The 27,925-nt window shown below is 44.6% G+C and overlaps 1 protein-coding gene and 1 long non-coding RNA gene across 4 annotated transcripts in view; both read right to left on the reverse strand.

Moving 5' to 3' along the window:
* The window catches only part of MMD (monocyte to macrophage differentiation associated), a 162,628-nt gene that overhangs the window by 20,416 nt on the left and 114,287 nt on the right, over positions 1-27,925 (reverse strand). The gene's annotated exons all lie outside the window — the stretch shown is intronic.
* LOC138846139 (uncharacterized) lies at positions 11,237-18,373 on the reverse strand. The gene is made up of 2 exons (XR_011383523.1): positions 14,701-18,373; positions 11,237-11,591 (listed from the first exon to the last, which is right to left on the reverse strand). It is a non-coding gene; the product is annotated as an uncharacterized lncRNA (long non-coding RNA).

Genomic DNA, 27,925 nt, shown 5'->3' on the forward strand with positions numbered 1-27,925 from the left:
CAAGTTGGCAGGAACTAATAGGAGGCCAAGCTGTGTCCATTGCCAGTCACACAAGCCCTGGCTCTGGGAGGCTCATCATATGCTGCTCATGTGACAGCCCTTCCATTCACAAAATAGTGCGACAAACCACCCAAACGCCAAACCCCTGTCTTCAGAACATAGGAATTCAGTTTCCTCTTTGAAAATCCTCGCCTTGCACATCTCTTTGGGCATATTTAGAAAAGACCTGGGTGATGGTTACTGAAATCTTGCCTTCATGGTCAAGAGGCGGCTCCTTGGTGACCATCAAAAGGACCTTTTGGGAAGGAAAAGTGATTGAAGAAGGTGATGAGCACGAGGATCCTCTGCCTCTGGGCTTTGAGTCCATGAGGATGTGAGTCCAAAACACTGTGTCTGACTTCTTTTCATCTTGCAAAGCCTGGTACAATGCCTGGAGATGATACAAGAACTAGCACTTACTGAGTCCTAGACTCTGAACCTCCAATGTTCATTTAATCTTCATACTGTAAGATGGGTTTTACAGATGGAAAAGGGCCTTATGGGTATTTAACAACTAGAATTGAAATCAAGACCCAAGCCTGGCTCCAGAGTTTCACAGGGGTAGAGAACAGGTCAGCAATTTGCAAGCCCATTCCACTTCCTCTGGACAAACTGTACCACCCCTTCCAGCCTCCCTTGCATTTAGTGTGGCCATTCACCTGCATGCCCTCCCGTGGAAGACAAGAAGTGACCACGGTGCCCTCCATGATGCCCCACAGCGTTGCCATGTGACTGCCTCTCGTCTCCTCCTACTGTCTCCTAGGAAAGTTGACTCAAGAGAACTCAGGAGGAAGGGACTTGGGACCCTGAATCATTGAACTGTTTCTTGGGGAAGAATAAACACTTCTCTGTATTAAGGCACTGAGATACTGGGGTTGCAGGGATGGAAAGAGCAGAGCCAGGAGCCATGAATGGAGCCTCCCCCGCGGGTGGCAGAGACTAAGTACTTGAGCCATCACCTGCTGCCCCCCAGGGTTCCACTTTAAGAGGCCAGACTCAGAACCAGGACTTGAACTCAGGTACTCTGTTGGTCATTTATCTTTTGAAATATGCCTTAAAGCACATGAAACAGAATTGTCCCCAAGCCTCCCTGAAACTGATGAGAAGCAGGGTGGGTCTAGATTCCCCAAGGAAGGTGATGCTTGAGCTGAAGATAAGCAGGAACTGAATAGGACAAGATGAGGAGGGACACTCCAGGTAGCAGCACAGAGGCAAGAGAGAACAGAATACTCCTGTGGGCAACGGTATGTTGCAGCATCAGGTCTGAGGTCAGGAGTGGCAGAAAATATATGGCAAGGCCAGGAATGTCCTTGCATGATTTTCTCTGGACTTTATCCTGACCAGAGTAACCTAAGCAGACTCCCATGGTATTAAGATTATATTGGTAGTTACATGGAAGATGGATTGCCAGGAATCAGAGAAAGTGTAAAAGTGAGGGGTTCTTCACTGGTATCTGAAAAAGGCTTTAGAATGAGATGGATGGTTATATTCAAGAGCTATAGAGGGAGGTTGAATAGACAGTTTAGTAGCAGGACTCAAGGACAGTTAGAAGGTTCAATTTACATGATCTCAGTTGGTCCATGTTCATAATCTGGGATGCACGTAGGGAACATGTAAGGACTTGGTGAACACACCCACACCTGGTATCACTCTGAGACTTGCTGGACTTGTAGCCTCGGGTGTGGAATACCAGCCTGTTTCCTGTAGAAATTTCTCTCCATTTATTCTATTCTGTACCCCTCATCCCCCTCTGCCACCATCAGTGGTGACAGATGTGAGTCAGGAACTGTAGCCTTCACTTTTCTTTCTTTTAAAATATTTATTTATTTATTTGGAAGTCATAGTTACACAGAAAGAGATCTTCTATCTTCTGGTTTAATTGCCAAATGGCGGCATGGTTGGAGCCAGGCCAGGCTGAAGCCAGGAGTCAGGAGCTTCTTCCAAGTTTTCCACATAGGTGCAGGGCTCAAATGCTTGAGCCATCTTCCACTGCTTTCCCAGGCCATTGGCAGGGAGTGGGATTGGAAGTGGAGCAGCTGGGACTCGAACCAATGCCCATATGGAATGCTGGCACTGCACGGGGTGGCTTAACCCATTAGACCACAACACCAGCCCCTAGCCTTCACCTTTTAATTTAAAAAAATGAAAACTCAAAGAGTTCCAAAGTCAGAATTTCTGGTGCACGGGCTACAACTAAGAAATGTTAATGCCGGAATTTGAACCCAAGTGTGTTTAGCTCAGTCCTTTACTGTTGCAGATGTGATGATTTTTGCCTACCTTTGCCCACTCCCCTTTCCTGCTTGCACACCTGTCCTATATAGTCCTGAGTGTGGCTGAAATGCCCATCACACTGGAGAGCTCCACTATCTCCTGCCACAGCTGTCTGGACCAGGAGGAACATCTAACCCCCCAAGAGCCATTCCATCAAGTTGGCTGAGAACTCGATCTCAAGTGATGGCTCTCAAGCTTTGCTGCTTGTAGAATCACCTGGGGGAAACTGATAGACCCCTGATTCTTAGGTCATACTTCAAACCAAATGGATCAGTCTTCAGGGGAGGGTGGAACCCGGCCTTGGTAGATGAAACATATCCCCAGGTGATTCCAGTTGCAGCTTGTACTGTGGGATCTCAGTCCTTGCTACTGCAAGCATTGGGCCATAGAAGCAGCAGCATCAGTACCACCTGGGATATCAGAAAGGCAGACACTTGGTGCACCCCAGATCCTGGAATCAGAATCCTGGTGTGCACAAGATTTTTAGGTGATTCTCATACACACTGTATTTTTGTAATGTACTCCCCCAAACAGCACAGAGGATTAAATAAGCCAGTGGAAGGGTAAATGGTAGGTGAGCAAAGCCCTTGGAATTCCCTGATTCTTGCTCTTCCTGATGTCTAATTGTTCATTTTCCTTGGAGTCAATACCATGTCTAGCATGATAATTACTCTCCCCACCCCACATTTTTGGGAGGCTAGTTTGAGTAGGCTTCTATTTCTTGCAAATGGGAATATCACAAAATACTAGTTTTTAAAAATTTTCCATGGTTCAAATAAGCCAGCGTGCTTTTCCAAATGCTTCATCAGTACAGTGAGGGCACCACGTCACTGCTGGCTAGTTGGTGTGTGGTATGCATGTATTTGGCACAGTGGTTAGGCTGCCAATTGGGTCACCAGCATCCCATATTGAAGTTCCTTGATTCAAGTCCTTGTTACTCCATTTCGAATCCAGCTTCCTGCTAAGGCGCAACCTGGGAGGCAGAAGGTGATGCATAAGTACTTGGATCCCTGCCACCCATATGGGAGACCTGAACAGAGTTCTGGGCTCCTGGCTTTGGCCTGGCCCAACCTTGGATGTGGCAGGCTTTTGGGGAGTGAAACAGTGGATGGAATATCTCTCTCTGCCTGTCTCTGTCAACTTTAGTCCTCTGTCTTTGTTTTGTGTCTTTCTGCCTTTCAAATAAAATGAAAATTAAAAGAAATAAAAATTAAGAGTTTCTCCTGAGTGCCATCGTTTTGGACAAAGCTTACCGGAAGTACAGCATTTGATGGCCAATGACTACCTTCATCTCCAAGTTGTGTTTGAGGCTAAGCGTGGAAATTATGTAGCTGAAATAAACCTGGGTCCCAACTCTGTCTCTGAAGTCTATTTATTCAGTAAACAGACATTTATTAAGCATCTACTATGGAAAAGGCCTTTTTTTTTTAGCTGTTAATATCCTACTCAATCTTACTGAAACTCAGAAATGCCACGATAAAATTGTTTGCATTAAAGTAGTCTATATAAAGCACGTGGCAGCCTGGAGATTGGGATATGCAACAAACATGAATTCTTACCCTCATAACTCCTAATCCCCTGTCTTTCTTGGTCCTTGCTGGATTTAGAAAAGAACCCCGGAAAGAAGTGCTTCCAGATTCTTGTTCTCTCACTGCCCTTTGAAAAGCAAATGAACAACAGAGAAATGAGAAGTAACAGAGAAATGATGAGATGAGTTAGCACTTTTTGTCTTCCTTGCAAGATTTCTATGCTAACACATTAGAGGAAAGAGAGCAGATTAAGAAAGGAATCTTCAGAGAATCTGTTTTCTACTAACCTTATCTTACAATTAGAAATCAGCTATTTGGAGATGACAGGATTCCATCCCAGGCTTGCAAACCCCCAGTGTAATGTTCATGCCACATCATCAATCTTGCCCCTTAACAACCATCATCACATATTTGTCTTCCACCTCTAAGAGCAACTGATAGTGCAAGCATCCCGGACTTTTGCACCCTGTAATCACCACTGATTTCCAAAAGACACCCCAAATGTGCACGCCTGCACTCAAGTAAAACCAGAGTGCTTGCTTTGCAGACAGGGTTTAAACTTCTTTTATCTGTGTGCTCCACCCCAAAATAGATTGCAGCCCCTGTCTCACGGATATGTGGAAATGCTGAAACCACAACCGGAAATGAGTCCCAGGATATAACAGATTGGAGGTCTGTAAATTTCAGTTGAAACCACCGTCCCCAGCTGTTGGGAATTCTGTGATTTTCCTTGGAAGTCAATACCATGGACTTCCAACCTGAGTCACAAGACCCAGCCACAATCCAGGTTTCTTACCAGTAATAATTCTACCCTTCTTCGTGGCAGCTTTCAGTGACTTGGAAGGGGGGTAGGAGGAAGGAAAGAAAGGAGATGGTCTCCTCAGGAACTCAGAGAAAGAAAATGACCCCCCCAAACCCCACCATATCTGAATACCACGATGTGGCCGAACACTCCATCTGTTTTCTGTGCTGGCCCTTTTGGCAACCCTCTGAGGTTCTCAGGGCGGAATAAACCAGGAAACAGATTTGGTGATGGCCAGGCCCTGCCCAGGGATGGGGGAGGGGAGGCCCTCCGTCATCCATGTCTCCCTAAGAGGGAGCTGGCTGACCCAGCCAAATTCCCTGTGTGCTCAACCCCTTGCACAGACCCCAATGTCCTCAGCTCTAAGTAACTGATTTAGAATGGATTAAAAGAAATACAAGTCTCTGACAGTTTGCGGACTTCCCAGCCTGCATCCAGGCGCGTCCCCACCAAGCACCCCCGAGATGACGAATTGTGAGGAAGAGGCCTGCGCTCAGCTGATTCCACCTGAGACGGGGCTGTTGCTCTTCCAATGCACCTCCCCAGCCTCCACCATATTCTCCTCTTCCCAGCTGTTTTTGATCAGAGCTTTGAAGGCCAGAAAATGCAGGGCCTCGGCTTCGCCGCCCCGTGACGTCCCTCCTCCGTCTGGGACTTCTGCACCTCTTACCTGGGCCGTGCGCTGCGGAAGCGCCTGCGCCTGTCTTTTCAGGCTCCGGTCTCCCCCGCAGCCTCCCCAGAGCTACAGAGGGAAGCGGAGGCACAGGGAAAAAAAAAAAAAAAGCCTCATGGAAAAGAACCCTTGAAAGACCAAAGGGCCTTTTTAATTCCTTTGAATGAAGTTGAGTTTCAGAAATAAAGGAAAAATCGTTTCAAAGAGGAGACGAAACTTCCCTTGGTCTCGGAGTTCTCAGTGGGAACCTGGGGAGGGAGCTATTTGTGTGCTGAGCTGCTGATGGCCTCTCTGGATCTCTTCCTCTCTCTCCCTGCCTGCCCTCAGCCTGCCTCTGTGAGTGCGCGCGTGTGTGCGTCTCTGTCTCTGCTTCTGTCTTTCCTCCTTTGTGTGTGCTGCGGCGGTGGAGCAGGTCCATACGTGGGTGGAAGTGGCTGCCAGGGGAGAATGACTAGAGGGACACTGGGGAGAGACACTCAAGGCCTCAGGCAGGCAGGTGTATGGGGATAAGAGAAGTCCAGACCGGAGCCACACTTCCTGCTCCCCTGGCTGTGGTCTTGGAATCACACCGCAGTTCTGACCCTGGTTCAGTAACCCTGCTGTCTAGGGTTTGAACGTGTCCCCTTAAGGTTCATGTGCTGGGAGTTTGGCCCCCAGAGTAACGGTGTTGAGGTGAGCTGTTGAAGGGCCTTTAGGGGTGATTAGATCACAGGCAGCACCCTTGGGAGGGAACTAGTGTAGTTCTAGCAGGACTGTCAGAGTAGGTGGTTAGCAAAGAGTACGCCTGGCACCTGGGGGTACAAATCAGCAAATGAGAGAGCTCTCTCTCTCTCTGCAAATAAAAAAAAAATACACTAATGTAATTAAAATCTTATTCTATTTTTCTAGTCTTACTATATTTATTTTACTGACATTACTAATGTGATAATCAATGAAAGAAAAAAGTGTCTGGTTTTCTGGCCCTGTTATGTCCTGATTGTTATTGAAAGTAGTGGGGCCAGCTAAGTCCTGGTTGTGCTAAGATGTTTACACACCCCCAGATGTTTACCTGCATCCTGGCTTCTAGGTACACGGTGCAAGTAAGAGCCCCCCCTTTCCCAACTGTGACAGTGAAAACTGTCCCCAGATATTGCCCCAGCTGGGTATTGCTGCCTTAGATTCAGCAGTCTGCAGTTGAAATGACCCTGGAGAAGCCTTCTTCACATTGTTTAACTTGGGACTCTTGTTTTACTTATTTATTTTTGTATTTATAAGGTTAGAACGGTATCTTCAATTTTGATTTGGTATGAAGCTGAGAAAAAGTAATGTATGGGAAAATGACTTGTGTCCTCTAAATCTGCTTGTGGATATGTAAGGTCATTACAGAGAGGTCAAACGTTTTACACTACGACTGTGTCGGGGGAGAAATGCAGCTCTTAAAATGATCTGTAATTGAGTTCACCTTTGAATTAGCAGAAAACTTGTCAATTAAAGGTGATTTCTTCTGCCATCTAAAACAGCCTGTGTCCCTCAACTTGATTTTGTCAGGTTAGGAATTCAGCTCAAAGTATGAATGTCCAGAACAGTTTCTCTGGAGATATCATTCCACTGCCTTCTCTTTCTTAGACTGCCTGGTGCAGACAAAACGTAAATCCCACGGTGGGAAGGGATGGAACCACAGTTCCACCTCCTACACAGGTCTGTGCTGACCTCTGGGACACTCTGGTCTAGTTCCCGGCTTGTCCTTATGCAGCTTTCTGTGGGTCCCTGCATCCTGAAGCCACCTTATATCCTTCCTAGTATTTTTCCCCTTAATTTTATTTATTTAAAAGGCATAGAGACAAAGAGGTCGCCCCTTCACCATTTTACTCCCCAGATGCCTTCACCAAACAGAGCTCAGTCTGCGTCTCCCATGTGAGTAGCAGAGAGCCAGGCTGGGCCATTACTTGCTGCCTTGCAGGGTGTGCAGTAGCAGGGAGATGGAACTGGCGGCAACTCAAACCCAGGCAACCCATCCTGTCTGGGATGTGGTCTCAACCAACATCGTAACTGCCGAGCCAGACGCCTGCCAACCCCACCATTCAATCAGTTTCAATCCTTCATTTCTTTTAGCCTGGGCCTCTTCCTAGGAGGCTCAGATGTGTTGCCAGTACCAAGATGGAGTCTGCAAATTCTGGATCTTCAGAGCTGTGGTCCCTTCACCTAGACACCGTCCTCTATCCTGGTAGCCTGCTCTGGGCTGGGCTGGGCTGGGCTGACCATGGTGCTGCCGTTCCAGGGGTGAGTTATCCTATTGCCTTCTCTGGGTGGTCCCGCTGAGTCACTTGGCGAGCAAAACCACGCACGCCTCATGTCTACGGCCTGTCTCTCTCTCCCAAGTCTCCTTCCCGGACCTTGCACGCTTTCCTTCCCCTTTCCTGTTGGGAGAGGAGTTCTCTTAACATCATCCCTTCCTGCTATGCCTGTTCTGTGACATTTTTCTGGCATTTCTCTCCTCCATGCCTGTGGCAATGTGGCAGAGGGGCTGCTGAGAAAGAAACAGATTGACCAGTAAGAGACACTGCCTGGAGATGTGTTTCACAAATAGGAGCAGAGTTGCAGGGAAGGTGCAGGACCAGGTGAGGGCAAAGAAGCTTCTGAAGATGACAGCAAGCCCCAAACAGTCTTCCTGCTTCAGCTGACCGCCCTCCCACCCGGAAGGAAGCTCCTGCCCTCCGAAAGCACAAGGCACCCCCAGAGACGCTGTCTCTCAGAACTTTCCAAACTCCCTGCCCTTAGTTTTCCCTCCTGTGCCTCTTTCCCTCCCTGTTTTCCATTGTCATGTGTTCCCGTTCTGGATTTGGTTTCCTGTGTGGATGGCTCTTGGGTGTTGTCCCCTGGAAAGAGGCCAGAGGGTTAGTGGAGGGCTCCCTGCCTGCGTTCCCTTCTTTTCCGAGGAAGCCAGGCTGACACAGCTGCTCTGGCAACCGGTGTTTCCAAGGAGAGCCGCCAAGCATGTGCGGCTCTGCCGAGAGAGCTGGACAAGATCTAGGTCTCCTGAGAATCGCCCAAGAGGGCCAGGGCAGCCTTCAGGGTGCTTCACCAGCCTGGGGCTGCTTAGCAAGCAGTTTGCAATGGCTTTGAAAACTCAGACCATTCAACCTGTGAAGGGTCAATCATCCATTCCTGGTAGCACCCCTAAACCTAAGCTGCATACATGTGTGCAAATGTGCACACCCATACTTGCATGGACACACATAAATACGGACAGCACTCCCCTTGGGCTCTGGGGAGAAGCCTGCGTTTATATAATGGAACTGCCTTTGCCACATGCACTAAAATAAATCTGGCATGCCTTTCTGGGTGGATTTTAATGAGGGAAGACAGAGCATTTAAATTATGCTTATTACTTTCAGTTGCCTCTCCAGGCTGTGGATTTAGGAGAAGGCAATGGAAGTCATGTGAGCTGGATTCTTTGCTGGGATGGCTCTGGGAGGGTAACATTGCCAAGGGCGCTGTTAATCCCTCTTTCTTTGACAAGGGAAGCCTCCTGGTTGAGGAAGGGAGGTCTAGGTTCTAACATCCTCATCACTAGCATTCCTTGGATGTGCCTACTCTGTACTATTACCCCAGCTAATAAGCATTCTAAATTCACTGTCTTGTTCAGTCAAAAATATGAATTCGACTCTGGACCTACTGGGGACCTTCCATTCCTAGGGGAGACTTGGCCGTACCCTTCATATGAATCAGATGTTCCTCCCTGGAACCACCATGTACCTGTTACAGTGCCTGGCTGCTAACAACATGTATGTGATGCATTGATATATTAATAAATGAATGAATGAATGTAGTGGGTGTGCTGAGAATACATCAGACTCAGAATTATGGATCGGAATAGTGTCTTGGCCAGAGACTTTGCTTTTGGTGGTCCTAGATAGGTAACCTGGGGTCTTACTCTCCTATGGATAGCTAACTTATGGGTGAAATGTGAAATTTGGAAGAATGGAGAAAACTTGTCTCCTCTCCTCTCTCCCCCAAATGTTTACTGCTATCTCAAAAAGGATAAACTTCAAGGCCACAACTATAATTTTAGGCCAATTATTTAACCCATCTTTTTTTAATGATGTATTTATTTAGTTGAAAGGCAGAGTTACAGAGAGGCAGAAAGAGAGAGATCTTCCATTTGCTGGTTCACTCCCCAAATGGCAGCAGGGTTGAGCTAGGCCAAAGCCGGGAGCTTCTTCTGGGTCTCCAACATGGGTGCAGGGGCCCAAGCACTTGGCCCATCTTCCACTGCTGTCCCAGGCACATTAGCAGGGAGTTGGATCAGAAGTGCAGCAGCTGGAACTGGAACTGGCACCCATATGAGGTACTGGTGCTGGTGGTGGTGGCTTTACCGACTACACAATAGCACCGGCTCCTGATAGTTTATTTCATCAACCGTGTTGCAGGTATAAAAGTAATATCTACCTCTGAGACTTTCCCAAGCATCCTAGAAGATCAGATATGTAGCCAAGTAGACATCTTTCCTTTCCTCTCTTGACTGCAAAGGAATTTGAGGGCTCATATATATTAAATAACTTTTATCAGAGTTACTCATTCAAATATTCATTGATGATGGATTGTGAGTTATAATCTATTCCGATGGCAGGAAGACAGTGGTGAATGAGACAGACAATGAGTGGGCCTGGGATGACAGGTGATAAATAACCAAGATAATGGCGGATGACAATAAATGCTGTGAAGACGGTAAAAGAAAGCAGAGTGGAAAGGCTACAATGAGGGTAGGGTTGGGAAATTCTAGATGAGACGGTCAGGAAAGAATTCTCCAAAGCATGTGTCTTTGAACCTTAGATATGAATCAAAACAGGAAGCAGCCATGCCTAAAAATGAGGAAGGAATAGTCTTAAAAAGCAGTACTGCAAAGGCCCTGAGGAAGCACTGTCATGCAGAGGCAGACAAAGGCTGGTACTTAGTGAGCCCTCCACCACGGGGCTAGAGTTAGGCAGATGCCGGATCATGGAAGATGTTACAGACTTGGTGAGGGATTTGGATTTTATCCTACGTGCAGTGAAAAAGTTTAAATAGGAGTGAAGCATTCTGTTGTACATTTCAGATCGCTCTGGATGCCATGTGGAGGATGACATACAATGAGGTGGATGTGAAAGTTACATGGAACAGTCAGAGGCAGTGGTGACGGCTGCTTGGACTAGGGGGGTAGAACATGATGGACAGGCTTGGACTCTGCTAGTTACTAAGGAACTGGGACTAGCACTGGGGCCCACAGTAGCACATGGCCCTCTGGCCTGTCATGGGCCAATGTGAATATGCCTGCTTTTCTGTGTTTAAGTGAATGTCCCCCTGAGCAAAGCTTTCTCCTGAGCATTACGTTCACTGAAACTGAATGGAGGCCCACACTGCGGCAGGAGCAGCGTGCAGTGTGATAGTGTTCTCATCCGCATCTCTAAGGACCACTCTCCTGAGGTGCTGGACGTGAGAGGGGCTCAGCAGAGCCCACCTGGCAAGGGAAGTGATGGGAGAGCTGGCAGGACTCGGGGGACCCTGGGACGTGTGGGCTTCCTGCCCTAGGAGGAAGAGGATTGAAGAATACACAGTGGGGGCACGGCGAGGGAGGAGGAGCCCATTTCTGCTTAGAGTCAGCGAGGTAGCTGGTAGCACAAGGAGAAAGAACATGGACTAGAGGGTGTTTTAGAGAGAGAAGGCCCCTGGGAGCCTGGGGCCTTGAGATCTGCGGGAGTGAAAGTGCCCTCTACTGGGTAAACTCGCTAGGAGGACTTTAAAAGCCCATCTCTCTCTACAGCTCATGACCCCTCTGGAGGTGAGAAGTATTAAACACGTCTACCAGTTCTGTATTGCTCACTGTCCTGTGCATATCTCCATCTTGGTATTTCAAGCATCTTAAAATTCTTTGTGGGTCTGTATTCCTCACAGGAGAGGAGCCTCTTTGTTTGTATTTTTTGATTTTCTAAAACATAGTTATTTGAAAGGCAGAGTTACAGAGAGACAGATCTTCCATCCGCTTGTTCACTCCCCAGATGGCCACAATGGCTGGAGCTGCGCTGATCCGAAGCCAGGAGCCAAAAGCTGCTTCTGGGTCTCCCATGCAGCTGCAGGGGCCAAAGGACTCGGGCCATTTTCTGCCTTCCCAGGCCATAGCAGAGAGCTGGATCGGAAGCAGAGCAGCCGAGACTCGAACCGGTGCCCGTTTGGGATGCCGGCACTGCAGACCGTTACGCCACAGTGGAGGGCCTCTTTGGAATGTCACTGACTTTCGCATCCTTGCACCATATCAAGGGACCTGGTATACAGTAGGCAGACAGCAAAAACTGGCTCAGCGATTAGATTCCGAGCATTTATAGAAGCATAAACCAAATAATTGGGTTTCTTTCAAAGATTTATTTACTTTATTCATATTTGAAAGAGTTATAGAGAGCTGGATCAGAAGCAGAGCAGCCAGAACCCGAACCGACACCCATATGGGTTGCTGGCATTTCAGGCTGGGGCTTTAACTCGCTGCGCCATAGCGCCAGCCCCCCAAATAATTGTTTTAAGCTTATAAATTGACCAGTACAGGGATTCTTAATCTTTGTTGATTACAGACACTTTTGAGAAAAAAATGACAACTATGGATGTTTTCCTTGAAAAATTGCAAAAATGATTTTTAAAAAACTTTAAAAAAAAAAAAAAAGATGAAAATAAGAACCAGAAAACAGAAGTGACTTATCCAACTCATCTAACTTTGTTGTGACGGTCACACCGGGAGCCCAGGTGTCCTGACTTTCCAGTGTTTGCGTAGGTGAGCTAAAATGTCACAGCCAGGATGCAAAGATAACAATCGGAGCCATACCAAGAACAGGCCTTGTGAGCGATTCTCAGAAAACAGATGATTGCCATGCTAATAAGACCCTAGCCTGGGCCACTGAGATGACACTATGCCTAATCCGTGCAGGCGGGGAAGAGCCCAAAGGGTACTGACGTGCTAGAAATTAGAGACTGCTCAAATGTCTCTGAGAATGAAGTAATAATACCAAGTGTTGTGTTCAGGAATTCAAGCCTGATTATAATCACTAATTAGTTCATTTTCACCTCCTGGGCATGAACCCCTGTACGCAGCCCAGCAGTCTCCGCATACACGTTTATTTAGGGCACAGTCCCAAGGGATGCAGAGACTCGGCTGCTCCTCGGAGTCTGCTCCCCCTGGGTGTCTAAAGCTGCTGGGAGCACAGATTTCTGCCAGGTTTATCCCACTCCCTCCTGCTTGGCAGAGGAAAGGGAATGTGTTGGAAGACATGAAGAAGGGAGAGGAGAGAGGGGTAGACAGCATGGCGTGCTACGGAATAAGAACACAATTCAGGTTGTGTTTACAACCTGAAAAACACTTTCTAGTTGTCTGCCCCCATGGAATCAGTCCTACAGCAACCCTGCAAGGTGGACTGGGCAATGATTTGTCCCCCATCTTATAGAGGCGAGACTCTGAGAGCAGCAAAGAGACACTTGTGTCCAGCAATGTCCTAGTTTTCATTTCCAATGGCTGGGTGCACATGTTTTAGGTGAAGAGCAGTAGACTCTCATCAATAACTCGCTTAGGTGACTGCGCTGCAAGATTAGGAATCAAGTGACACTTAGGGTCCTGGTCAAGGTGGGTACTGTGCTTCTTGTCTCTCTTCTATGTAGTCATTTAAGGTATTTTGTATTCGGGGCCTTTTGAAGAATCTAAGTTCTCATTCTCTCTCTGGAATAAAGTGCTTATGAAGGGTTGCACAATGTCCCCCTAAAATTCATGTAAACACGGAACCTAAGAATGTGGCCATATTTGGAAATAGTGTCTCTGCCTATATATATATATATATATATATATATATATATATATATATATTAGTGACTAGTCCTCATTGGAAGAGAGGACAGACACACAGAGGAGATAGACAAACACGGAGGGAAGAAGGCCGAGTGAAGACACACACAGAGATCACAGCAGTGCAGCTGCAACCCAAAGGATGCCAAAGGGTTTCTGGAAGCTGGCAGAATCTAGGAGGAGGCAAGGACGGATTCTCCCCTAAAGCCTTAAGAGTTAATATGGCCCTGCTCATACCCTGCTTTTAGACTTGGTCTGTGGACCTGCGAGAAGTTTAACTTCCATTGCCTTTAGGCATTTGTGGTGTTCTGTTACAGAAGCCCAGGGGAACTAAATATCTCCCCTGCACACTCCATTCTCCCAGGGAAATCAAGTTGGGGGAGAATGCCACGCCTTCTCCTGCCACCAGGACTGTGCCTGGGACTCCCTCTGCTTCCGGGACCGCCTTCCTCTCTTGCCCGATGCTCACTACTTCCTGAGGCTGAGTTGAGGCAGACCTTCCCTGACCACTTCCCACTCCCAGGCTGCGATGAACCCTTTCTCTTCTGTGTTCACACGGGCTTTCTGATATGACTACGACACTTATCCTCATCTATTTACTGGACTCTGGAGCGCCTTAGGACAGGTATCCTAACTGAAATGTCTAGTACAATGCCTGGCCCCAAGGAGGTAGAGTGATGGGACAGATGCTTATTAGCTGAACAAAGAAGTATGGTTAGGTACCGGGTGGATTGAGGACAATGCAGAAACTCCCACAGCAGGCTACCAGTGAGTTCTGTGAGGGATTACAGCCCAGTGCAGCACCAGGAGGCAAACATATAGTAATGACACTGCAGAAAGGTCCCTGGCTGTATCCCCACAGTTAATGTTCCGCTCTGGGGACTTCTTCAGACCTCCTCTCCAGCTCATAGCACATCTTCTAGAACAAGTTCTTTCAACCTCTGGGAGTCCACAGGTGTAGGTAATAGATCTGGCTCTGAATGGACTATATGTGCCTTCTAAATGACCTAAACATTCATTCAGGATCTTGGGGGCCTCAGAGTCTTCTGCAAACTGAAGAGCTAGAAGCTAAAGTTCTAGCTCTTGTCTTCTCTCAGATGCCACAGTAGCAGAAGAATGTGGGTATCCTGTTAAAGTGGTACTCTCTGTGTTTGCTTTCCCTTCTGTTTAAATCTTTCCTTTTTCACTGGGACCTCCAAGCCTGATCCCTTTCATCCCATGAATATTCTTCCAAGGGTTGTAGTGGCTGAGAAGGTCTGGAGGGAAATGGTAATTGTGAAAGAATAAAGAGGGATCTGTTACTGTCCTGACCAGTTTCTTTAAGAATTCTAAGTCAGGGTTCTCAGGAAAACAGAACAAAAGAAAATACACTTGGAAAAAAAGGACAATGAACTTCCCTCTGAGGATTGTGGCTAAACACCAGATGTCTAGTAGGCAGGGCCTCTAAACCACAGCAGCTGCTTGGACCGTGCTCCCAAAGCCTCTCTTCACTTCTGCCTTCCCATGTGACAAGTTCCTGTGCCTTTCAGCCCCATGAGAACTGCATCTTTACCCAGCAGGAAGCTGCATGAATCCTTGGCTTTAAAGTTGCTGTGCTGTTGATGGGTGGGGACCATCCAGACACTGTCCACATGGACAAGCTTTTTCCTTTCTCCATCCTCCAGGCACCTGGAAAATTCATATTCAGTCTGATTCAAAAATCACCTCTTCCTGGATACTTTTACTCTTAGGCTCACTCATTGTTCTGTGCTTGAAGATGTGGACAACTAACATTTGTACATCTATTGTATAGCCACCATGCACTTTAGTCTCTTAAGATCAGAACTAGGAATAGCCGGCTTTCTTCTTCAGAACTCCTCTGTGTTTATCTTAGCACTCTGAATCATCTGACTGTATTTCCTTTCTCTATAGACTTGGATGCTAAGAAGCTCAAAGTGAAATTTGTGACCCGTCACTAACAAGCATCCAATACTGTGATGTGATCTAAGATCCTGAGCTTATCTTTGGTTTTTCCTTTGTTTCCCTTTGAATCACCTTGATTCTATTATGTACTTAAAAAAACAGACATTGAACTAAGTTTTTGTTTGGGTAGGTAAACTCAAATCTTGTCTGACATGGGTCATAACCAAATAAAAAAAGGCAAAGGTACTGTATGTACATCACTGTAATTTTCATTATAATCTTGGAACTGTCAAGCCAAGTGGAGCTCTAAGAGGTTATATAACTGAATTGAAATCATGAAACTTTTAAGTTGAAGAGCTATGAGTTCAATCTATATCCATCTGACTTCAAAGCTAATGCTCTTGACAGTCAAAATTGCTTAGTATTTGTACAGACTTATTGTGTACAAGGTTTTGTATTGAGTACTCACATGTATTATCTCACTTATCCTAGCAAAAACCCTCTGAAGCAGATTCCACTGTTAACAACCGTTTTATAGATGAAGAAATTGAAGTTTAGAGAGATCAAATAGTTTGTCCAAGGTCACCTAGCTAATGCAGATACTGAGATTCAAATCCACATGGCCAGAACTTTGAATCTCTGTGCATTCTTTTTTGCCTCTTTCACTTATAATAAGGGTAAGTATACAAAAAGGAAACAGAGGAAGTGAGAGAGAGAGAAGCTAGCAAGCAAGGAAAAAGGAAATAGATTTCCTAATTAGGTGGTGTTTGACTTCTTTTGAATGCCCAGCTGCCTGGTTATATCACAAAGGCTTATCATCTGACAAATCCTATTGGAGAAATGGGTGTCTGGCTAGAAACGGGTCTATTTCTGAGTTTCACAGTTCTTCATGGAGCAGATGGATCAGAAACACAAAGTCTGTGAGCAGCACTGGATTCTAAATGCCAGCCTGAGCACTTAGAGGGAGGAAGGTAACTACCTAGCACCCAAAGGTAGAAGTAAAAGCCTTTCAGAAGGGCCACACAGCTCACACATGCCACCTGCCAGAAAAGGTTGGAAATTCTTCTAAGAAATGGACATAAAATGGGAAATCCCCCAAAGTACTATTAATGCACCTCTTCTGTGTTGAGTGCTTAAGGTATATATTTTTCTTCCATACAGGTTCTGTAATACAGATGCCATTATCTTTGTTTTACAAATGGGAGACTTAAAAGTGAGAGTTATTAATCAACCTGCTGAGGGATTTAACCGCAGTCTGTTGGGTCTCTGGGAACTATATTTACACGACACTATGCCAACTCTCAAAAGTAGTCTTCCTCCTGACTTCTCCAGCCCCTCAGAGCTGACATCATGGGTGCTTCACATGGCACTGGCATCGTCTGTGACACAGGCAGCAACTCTGTCAGCAGTGGCTTTCGATAGAGTTGGGGCCCCCACAATTGGTTCAGTTCACAGTATAAGACTCCTGCCTTGAGGACTAGCTCTGAGGCTTTTGTTCTGAATTTCGGTCAGCTATGCTGGGCTTTATAATCCTAGATGACACTTGCCTGTGGCCTCTCCCATGGGGAGGGGAATAATGGATCCTCTTCTCCCATCCACTAGTTACTGACTGGTGCTATCATGATTAACAACAGCAACAGCAAATATCCAGCTCTGAACTACACCTCAGCCCTCTGAAGTTGGTTTACACCCCTAATGTGTTGATTTTCCACATTACACCTACAGCTATCTGTTTACTGCACAGGCTGCCCATGTTGGAACCAACCAGTGTGGCTGGCTTTCCCAAACCATGCTTTTCCTGACTCTTCTTCCTCTAGGGATAAAAACCACTGAGACTGGAGGTTTACCTCTCAGGCAATTGCTATGCTCCATTGAGAAATGTATGGGGAAATTAAAAAAGGGTCTAGAAAATTGAGAATATGAATTGAATGTTGCCTCAATTTTCAAAAAAGGGCAATGAATGGATCCTTGATACATTAGTATAAGTTTTTTAAATATTTGTTTATTTGGAAGCCAGAGTCATAGAGTCATTGCACTCCCCAAGTGACTGCAATGGTCACGGCTGAGCCAGGCCAAAGCCAAGAGCCAAGAACTTCATCCAATGTCCCACATGGGGGTGATTGGAATCCAGCAATTTGGGCCATCTTGTACTGCTTTTCCCAGGCCATTAGCAGGGAGCTGGATCAGAAGTGGAGCAGCTGGGACTCAAATCGGCACCCGTATGACATGCTGTTGTCACAGGCAGGGGCTTTGCTCACTACACCGCAATGTCGGTGCTAGCATGTTGTTTTTCAAGAAACGAATGATATATAAAGAGCAAAGAAATAGGGACTGATGACAACTAGAAAAATTCACTATGATACAGTTAACCAACTTTCCTTTTTAGACAAAGTCTTGCTGGTAGAGTCTAGAATACAAGAGATACTGTTTGGGGAAAAAATAAGTTAATGAAGTAAAGCTACCTGACTTGTAGTTTCCTGGAAAATGCCACTCACCTGGCTTTCCTTTATTTGACCTGACTCAGAGCTCCTTCAATGTGAAGAGCCTGGACTATTTATTGAAAATAATCAGCAATTTTTTAACATTGCAGCTGCCTTGGGAAAATAAAAACAAGAAGCTGACCAGAACAATTAAAAGAAAAAGCTAAGGAGTGAGATGCTCACAGAAGGCCTTGAAAAGCTCCAGAATACTTCTGGTAATTTACAAGGCCAAGCATGTGTGCAGGGTCTTCCAAGGTAAAAGCCGAGAAGTCCCAAATCGCGTATCTTTCACAGAACAGGAAGTGAAGGCTACGGTAATGATGTAAACTGCCCGCCAGAACACGGATGGGACGCCACAACACACGGCCCCTTGGCAAAAGCTGAGAAATGTATTAGTTCCAGCCACTTAAGGAAATTTCTATCCAGTCATTATCCGACCAGTAAGTGGAGTGGAGACTTGACAGAATTAGTTCAGAAAAGTGGCTATATAGGCACACAGCAAGATAACAACAAACAGCAATAACAGCAGACTCTAGGGACGAGGGGAATTGGATTTACAGAATTGCCACATTATGTTATTTAAGGTTTCCAGTCTTCAACAAAAAATTATTATAGCAGGGCCAGCACCGTGGCTCACTTGGCTAATCCTCTGCCTGCAGCGCTGGCATCCCATATGGGTGCCAGGTTCTAGTCCCGGTTGCTCCTCTTCCTGTCCAGCTCTCTGCTGTGGCCCATGAGGGCGGTGGAGGATGGCCCAAGTCCTTGGGCCCCTGCAACCACGTGGGAGACCAGGAGGAAACACCTGGCTCCTGGCTTCGGATTGGCGCAGCGCCGGCCGTAGCAGCCATTTGGGGAGTGAACCAATGGAAGGAAGACCTTTCTCTCTGTCTCTCTCTCTCTCACTGTCTATAATTCTACCTGTATAAAAAAATTATTATAGCAAAAGGTATTACCCATATATAGAGAAAAAAGTACTCAGTGGAAACTGAGGAAGCTCACATATTAGAAGACTTTAAGTCAGCTCTTTAAAAATATGCTCAAAGACTCCGGCGCCGTGGCTCAATAGGCTAATCCTCCACCTTGCGGCGCCAGCACACTGGGTTCTAGTCCCGGTCGGGGTGCCGGGTTCTGTCCCGGTTGCCCCTCTTCCAGGCCAGCTCTCTGCTATGGCCAGGGAGTGCAGTGGAGGATGGCCCAGGTGCTTGGGCCCTGCACCCCATGGGAGACCAGGAAAAGCACCTGGATCCTGGCTCCTGCCATCGGATCAGCGCGGTGCGCCGGCTGCAGCGGCGGCCATTGGAGGGTGAACCAACGGCAAAGGAAGACCTTTCTCTCTCTGTCTCTCTCTCTCACTGTCCACTCTGCCTGTCAAAAATTAAAAAAAAAAAATGCTCAAAGAAAGGCTATAATGTATAAAGAACAAAAGGAAAGCATGAAAACATATATCATTAGAAAGATAAAAATTGTAAACTATCATCAAATAGAAATTCTAGAGTTGAAAAGTAAAATAACTGAAATGGCTAGACGAGTTAAATAGCAAATCTGAGCTATTGGGGAAAAAGCTGATGATTTTGAAGACATATCAATTTAATTAACCAGTCTAAGAAACAGAAATTTAAAAAATTAAGAAAAACAGAGGATCAGAGACCTGTGAGGTACCATTGAGCATAACAGTTCATGCATAATGGGAGATCCAGAAAGTAAGGAGAGAGGGTAAAAGAACAGTTGAAGAAATAATGACTAATATAGCCCCAAGTCTGATTAAAAACATTAATGTAAATATTCAAGAAATCTGATGAACTCCAAGCAGGATAAATGCTATGAGATCCTCTATACCCATTATAATCAAGCTATAAAAACTCAGACAGAAAATCTTGAAAGCAGCAAAAGAGAATCAGTGATTATATGCACAAAACCCTCAATAAGATTTCTAATAAATTTATTATTGGAAACCATATTCAAAGATGTTGAAAACAGATGAGCAGTGAATAATTTCTGTATCCAGCAAAACTACCCTTTGGGGCCGGCGCTGTGGTGCAGCGCGTTAAAGTCCTGGCCTGAAGCGCAGGCATCCCATATGGGTGCTGGTTCTAGTCCCGGCTTCTCCTCTTCCGATCTAGCTCTCTGCTGTGGCCTGGGATAGCAGTAGAAGATGGCCCAAGTCCTTGAGCCCCTGCAGCCACGTGGGAGACCTGGAATAGGCTCCAGGCTCCAGGCTCCTGGCTTCAGGTTGGCACAGTTCCGGCCATTGTGGCCATCTGGGGAATGGAGTGAACCAGCAGATGGAAGGCCTCTCTGTCTCTACCTCTCTCTGTAATTCTTTCAAATAAATAAATCTTTAAAAACTACCCTTTAAAAATGAAGGAGAAATCAACATGTTGCCAGATTTTAAAATAATGGGACAGTTTGTTACTAGCAGACCTTCCCTACAAAAATACACCACAGGGGATCTCTCAGGTGCTCGAAAAGACACTAGTCAGTAGCTCCTATTCTCATGAAGAACTAAAGAACAGTGTAAAAGTAGCTACATAGGTAAAAATAAAATGTATGATACATGTACTTTTTGCTTATAATTCTGTTCTTTTCCTATGTGAATTAAACTATACATATAACTATACATCTATCTATGTTGTGGGCTAATAACAAATAAAGATGTAATTTTATGACAGTATTAGCCCAAAGGATCAAGATGGGAATGGAGCTATATACAGACACAAAGTTTTTGTATACCTTTGACATTCAATTGGTGTTAATACAAATTAGATTATTATAATTAAAGGTTAAATGTAACTACCAGAGCACCTCTTTAGGAAATAATTAAAACTATTTATGTGTGTGTGTGTGTATATATATATATATATATGTACATATATATTTAATAGTCCAAGACATGACATAAGAATTAAGATGATACACTAGAAAATGTATTTCACACAAAAAAAGGCAACAGAGGATAATGGAGGCACAAAGAAATAAAAAATACATGAGACATGAAGTAAAAGTAAATAAAATGGCAGAAGTAAAGCCTACCTTATCAGTAATTAAATGTAAGAAAATTAAACATTCCATTCAAAAGACAGAGTTGGCAGAATGAATAAAAAAGAAAAACACAAGATACAACTCTATGCTGTGTACAAGAGGCACCTCTATATTCCAAGATATAAAAGTTAAAAATACAGGAAAATACATATACCATGCAGAGTAATAGAAAGGGAGCTCAAGTGGCTAATCTAATGTTAAAGTAGATTTTTAAGAAACAAATGCAACTTCAGGCTGCATTCACAAATGTAAAAAGTCCATAGGAAGAGGGGAGAGGCATGCCAATCCTAGACTCCTGTTCTCTGGAAGAAACTCTGCATTTTTGAGATGCACATGGACAAACTTGGAGCCTCCAGAGAAAAGTGACAAAGATGATAAACAGGAATGGAAATAATATCAGGTAACTAACACTTTAAAGATATGTAATCTAAGAGACAGAAAATTTTTGATTGGTTGGATAGGGGCAGAAAGTATTTAAAGGGCTTCCACAAAAAGCTGGTAAATTTTATCTAGATCCCCAAGACGAAGGTAGAACAGATGGGTACAAGTAACAGAGAGACACATCTTGGCTCACTGGAAGTACACTTGTAAATGAAAGAAGTGCATGTTCCTAGAACTGTTTAAAAGGTTTTCATCAGAAATACTCCAGATAGGAATTGGGTGAGGAGGTAGAGTGGAGGGTGTTAAGTTAACACTTCCCCGCTGGAGTCACTCAGCAAAAATGGTTTCTAACTACATAGCTAACATTTCTCTCCTGTAGTTTCTTTGCTTTCAAGTGAAATTACCTTTATAATAGTTATTTTTCTTTCTTTTCTGTTTTCATTATTTGTTAACTGGCAATTGTACCACTTAGGGTCCAGGTGCAGACTTCAGAAACCACTCCAGCTGATTTTAAATACAAAGAGTTTATTACCATGTTTTAGGTGGATTACTAATGGTTGGAAAAGTTCAAGGATCCAATTCCTGGTTACATTTGGAAACAACTCCCCTTCCCTAACATACCCTGCCTGCTAAGGAGCAGGAGGGGATAGACTGGGTCAGACCTTAGTGAATTGGTAAGGTATGCCTACCCCAAGTTTCATTATTGCAAAATGGGGATAATCATACCTATCATGACTACTGAATGAAGGCTTCTGTGCAGGTCCAGTGAGATAAAGTATGTGAGTGCTCTGAAGTAATCTCTAACCATGTTGTTTTTCTGTTAGTACCAAATAGATAGTAATCATCCAATAAATGCTTCTTGAATTTAATTGAATAAAGTAGAATGGTTGACTGGACACACAAATATTGAGGTGAGAATAAATGTGCAATAATGTTGTTCAGGCCGGCGCCGCGGCTCACTAGGCTAATCCTCCGCCTAGCGGCGCTGGCACACCGGGTTCTAGTCCCGGTTGGGGCGCCGGATTCTGTCCCAGTTGCCCCTCTTCCAGGCCAGCTCTCTGCTGTGGCCAGGGAGTGCAGTGGAGGATGGCCCAAGTGCTTGGGCCCTGCACCCCATGGGAGACCAGGAAAAGCACCTGGCTCCTGGCTCCTGCCATCGGATCAGCGCGGTGCGCCGGCCGCAGCGCGCCGGCCGCAGCGCGCCGGCCGCGGTGGCCATTGGAGGGTGAACCAACGGCAAAGGAAGACCTTTCTGTCTCTCTCTCTCACTGTCCACTCTGCCTGTCAAAAAATTAAAAAAAAAAGATTTATTAAAAAAAAATAATGTTGTTCAAATGACTTCCTAACTATGTTCCCATTGGGAGATGTCTTTTGACTATAAATGGGAAATAGGATTGATGGATGGAGGGGACTCAAATATGGATGGATAGGAAAACAGGCAAAGAAGCTTAGAACCCATAAAATACCAAGGATAAGCACTTTGGAGTCAGATGTGGGTTTGAGTCCTGGCTCTCTACCATTTCCTAGCTAGTTATTTGATTCTGGGTAAGCAGTGTGTGTGTGTATGTGTCTGCGTGCGCCTGCGTGCACACACTCAAGTATGTGTGTTTGTCAGTAATGTGCCTGGTACCACTAATAAAAAGATACTTAGACTTTTAAGTAACTCTTCTTTTTTCACTTTTTTATGAGTCCTAGCTCCTTAGACAACCAGTTATTAGATGATCTTCAATCTTTTCTCATCATTTTCACAGGAGCTAGAAAATGCAGGCAGAAAAGCTAGCTTCCTAGGTCCACACAAGGACTCCCAGGTATAGGGCTTGGTCAGGATGGATTATTTCTGGGAGGTGAGAGGCCAATGTTTATTGTAACCATGGACAAGAAACAAGATTAATGTCAACAGTTGGGCTCAGACCCTGAGGCTGCATTAGTGGGAGGCAACAGACAGAATGTGAAGGAAACAGTGCAAGGAGGAAGACAGAAAAGTGCATAGGATGTAGCTGTGCCTGTGCAGGGGTCCCTAGAATAGCTGGTATATGGGGTCACTCTTGTGCCCTATTTTCTCCGTCTTTACAGCCATCCTTTAGCCATTATCTTGATCCATTTGATTAACTATTTGGGTCATTGCAGTGGTTTCAAACTGTGTTTCACAGAGATACATCCAAATTTCTTCCAAAATTTGATGCAGTTTTTAAGAACCGTATCCCAATCATTTTCTAGGCTGTTGGGAAGTAAGAAAGAGGCTTAGTAGGTCACTCCTCGGGATCCTTACTCCTATTTTAGCCAGATCAACAGCTTCATTTTCATTTCTTTTAACTATTGTGACTTCTCTTATAATTGATTCTATTAATTTCTGCTTCAACATTTGCCTTTACTTTTGTTCATTCCAACTTTGTCAAAGGCATGTCTGACCTTTGCTACTCTTCCTTCCTGCACTCTACTGTAAATAATTCATGCTAAATGCCTTCTTCATTAAGTGACCCCCTCCCTGCTCCAGAGTATCTGTTGACCTTTTGTCATGGGTCAAAGCCTCAGCCAAGTCTCAATCAGAATGAGAAGATTAAGATGATACCTCAAACTACTCAGGGTCCTTAGTGCATGGCAGACATCTGATAAGCAAATAATAATTTACTGCATTTGTTCTTTGAGTGAACCTTTGCATCCCAACTCCTGCAACAACACTTTATACTTAAGGATAGTACCTTACAAATTGAATGAGACATTGTTTATTCACAGCATGTTTCCTTGTGGCAAGATAAACTTTCAATCTGGAGAAATGGTCTGATTTTTAGGAAACAACTTTAGTTTCCATCTCCTGTCTAGAAAATACCTACCCCTGGTTAACCTACAACTAACCCTTATAACTATTGGCATGACTTAACCGAATCCTTCGTTATTACACCTGGCTCTTAGTGCCCCCTTGTGGCCATCTGTTGCATGCAAAAGTTACCAAGATGAGCATGATCGCTTTCATTTTGTAGGTTGAGAGAAATATTATGCTAGGCATTTTTCATAGATTAACTCATTTATCATCACCACTGAATCCCTGGAGATAGATAATATTAGTTTAGTAACTTGTTCTAGCCGACATATCTAATAGGTGGTAGGACAGGGATTTGAATCCAGGCTGGTTCGACAAGAGCTTGTGCTTTTAACTTCTCTGTTATATACAAAGAGATATTATGCTCAGTCAATAAAGATTAAGACATGGGACTTCTAGAATGATGGCATAACAAGTTCAGTTGATGTCTCCCGACCAACATAACAGCAATTGGCTGGGAGAGAATTATATAAAATGTATATCGTTTAAAGTCTCTGGAAAATGTCCCTGAAACAAAGAAGGAACATGAGGAACATTAATTCAAGAAAATGTATAATAACAACACTATCAAGAGCCTGCAGCACTTGAGTCATGATTTACTCCAGCAGCCCCCTGTTATGGAAAACCTGCCCAGGTCATGTGCAACAAAAACACAGGGCTCCTTTCTTCCCAGATCCCAGGCTGAGGCTATGATCTCCCTCCTGCACAGTTCTCAGGTTTCAGAATTTCTGTTCCAGATAGATACGCCAGAAAGACCATGCTCCATACAGCTACCACTTGTGGGGTGGACACTATACTCCAGGAACAGCAAGATGAGAATACTGGGAGGCTAATTTCTAACACCCCAGCTCATTTGCAAGGCAGACGTTCCATGCTGGGAGAGGGAAGAGGACAAGACAAGGGTCTTCACGTTCCCCGTCCGATACCCACTCACACAGCTAGGATATCACTCTGGAAAAACAGAGAGTGGTGGCACAGGGGTTCTGCACTCCGGAGAGGCAGGCCACAAAGAAGACAAGCCCCACCGCTCTTGCTGAGAAGACTGACTTTATGTGGGAAGAAGAATGGGGAGTCCCATCTGTAAGGGAGTTGTTGGAAATGATGGTAATCTTAGTGGACAGCAGTTAGTATCCGCGTGAGATAAACAATATGACAGAGCAACCAGAAGTTTAACAGAGAGAACCAAGGACAGGGGCAGAGAAGAAGTCTTCTGTGATCATGGCCAACTCAGGGTCAGGCTGTGTTATCCTGGACTGGCTCAGGACAGTCGGAGCAAGATGTGGGGCAGACTTGAAAGCATTCCTGCAGTCACTCACAGACCCATAAATACAGGGTGGGAACTTGATTGGCACAAAAGGCTTAAGCACAACTTCTGATCGAAAACTGGCTTTCTGACTCAGGAGTGACTCCTAGAAAGCTTGGCTTAGGAATAAAATTAGAGATCCCTGGAAGTTAGGACTATATTCATGCCCAAAGCTGCACGTGGTTAGAGATAATCAGAGAGGGAACCATCAAGTTACAAGTTCCTTGCTGAACATGCGACAAAAATAGTAAGCTCCCTGAGCCATGATAACAGTCTTCACATCACACACACCATTTCTGACAGTACAGGGTAAAAAGAACCCTAACAGGCTAAAGCCAAAATGTGGAAATAACCTGAATATCCAACAATGGATGAATCTTTGACTGACTAATGGCATATACTGGCTCAGGAGCAGCCCCCATCTAGTTAGGCTAAAAGACACAAACAATAGGGGCAAAAAACTGAGCAGGGACATTACAGGCTGTATCCTGTAGGTGAAATAGACTTTGCAGAATTACTTTGGCCCAGCTGCTGAACGCACAAATGACCAAGGAGACAACAATCCCCAAGGAATCCGTGTCCAGAGTTGCTATATTATCTAAAATATTCATTTTCCAGGAAAAACTGGAGACATTCAAAGAAATAGGGCAATGTAACCCATGCATAAGGAAAGAAAGGCAGAACTTGCTGCTGAGAGAGTCCGGATATTGTGCTTAGCAAAGACTTTGAGGTCACTATTATGAATGTGATGAAAACATCTCATTAATACAGAGTATGAGAGGAAGGAAGGGCCAAGTAGAAATTCTGAAGTCAAAAGTACAATAATTAAGTAGATAATTTACTACAAGGACTCAAGAACAGATTTGAATTGACAGAAGAAAAAATTAAGCAAATTTAAAGACAGATTGAGCAATCTGGCAAACAGGAAAAAGAATTAAGAAAAAAAAAATGACAGAGACTCAGAGACAGGCAGGATACCAACATACATGTAATGAGAGCACCAGAAGAAGAAAAAAGAGCAGAAAAAAAATCACTGAAAACTTTCTAAACTGGATGAAACATTAATCTACACATTCAAGAAGCTCAATGAACTCCAAGTAGTGTAAGCAAAAAGAGACCTACAGTCAGCCATAGGCCAAACACCAAAAGACAAAATTTTGAAAGCAGCATGAGAAAGACACCTGTCAATACAAAAGAAACACAGGAAGACCAACAGCTAACTTCTCAGCAGAAGCAATGGAGGCCAGAACTGGCACTCTTGTTTCTGGAATACGTTTACCAATTACTAAAAAGGTAAATAAGCTGTTATATAACATGGTAATTCTACTCCTAACACTATACTCAAATGAAAACTTCTGTTTATACAAAAATGTACATAAATGTTCATGGCAGCATTATACATAAATATAAAAGCCAAAATGTGGAAATAATCTGAATATCCAACAATGGATGAATAAACAAAATGTGTTTAATCCATACAATGGAATAGTAGTTGACACTTTAAAGCGACAAAGGACTAATATATGCCACAACATGTGTCAACAGTAAAAACATGCTAAGTGAAAGAAACCAGTGACAGAGACCATACATTGGATAAATCTATTTATATGAACTGCTCAGAATATGCAAATCTGTGGAGACAGCAGATTAGTGGTTGCATAGGATTGGGATTGGCTAGGAAAGGAAAATTACTGCAAATAGGGAACTTGTTTTGGGGAGGGTGAAAATGTTCTGAATTAGATTGTGGTAATGGTATATTCACTGGAAATATACTGAAAGCCACTAAAAAATAAATTATTAGTGGGTGAATTGTATGGCATTTGGATCCTATCTCGATAAAGTTTTTTTTTTTTTTTTTTTTTTTTTTTAAGAGGAATTAGGATCCTTGCCCTTCAGAAGTTTCTATGTACAATGAGCCTTCAGTAGTCTCTGTGGAGTAGACTAGAAACCTAAGCAGAATTTACAGCATAATGTCTCTGGGTAAAAGCATTAGAGTTCTAAGTGTCTGGTAAACTTCAGAATGCAATCCTTGGACTTTCAGTAAACTATCTGTGCTGCCTGTGGTAGGGGCCAGTTTAGAGAAAGAGATGGTGTGGAGGGTTGGGAGTGAGGGGAAGGGCTTAGATGGAACAGCTGCAGGGCAGATGCTGGCCAGACAGTACTGCTTACACTGGGGAATAAGGCACGCTCTTTTAGTTTGTGTCCATGTGACTTCCCAATATGCAGTTGGCTGTGTAAGTGTCAGGATCAAAGGAGCATTACTACAGCAATAGAATTAAATGAGATAACCCAGGAAAACAGAAAAGGGAGGCAAGAATGAAACCTGATTCATTCTAACATGGATAGTTCAGGTAGAGGGGAAGCTTTAGGGTCCCAACTGGAATCTGATGGCACACTGAAACTAGACAAGAGAACAGGTTTATAAATGGACCATGTACAAATGTGTGGGCAAGGCTTAGGGAAGCAAAGGGTAGCACACTACCCCCAGAGCCAGCCACAATTGGAGCTTTACTATTCTCAGGGCCAGAGAAAGGAGCAGTTCCGGAACCCTGAGAGGCAAAAGGCCCCAGTAGGAGTTGCAGCTTCTTGATAAAGTGACACTGTCAGTCCACAGCAAACCAGCTGGGCTGCAGCTAGGACATAGGTAAGCCATCCTCACTCTCAGCATCCCACTGGTTTGGACCCAATGGGAGATCGGATGGCAAATGAGCCAGATAATGCATGCGTCCACCTCCCTAGGCAAAGAGCAGGGTGGAGAAGGCCAGAGAGTTGATTTGTGTGCATAAAGATGTCCAACATGGGCTCTGAGAATAAGATTCCAGAGAGGCAGAAGTAAAACATGGAGGGAGAGAAA

The sequence above is a fragment of the Oryctolagus cuniculus genome, chromosome 17 (genome assembly GCF_964237555.1).
Source record: "Oryctolagus cuniculus chromosome 17, mOryCun1.1, whole genome shotgun sequence".
Lineage (NCBI taxonomy): Eukaryota > Metazoa > Chordata > Mammalia > Lagomorpha > Leporidae > Oryctolagus > Oryctolagus cuniculus.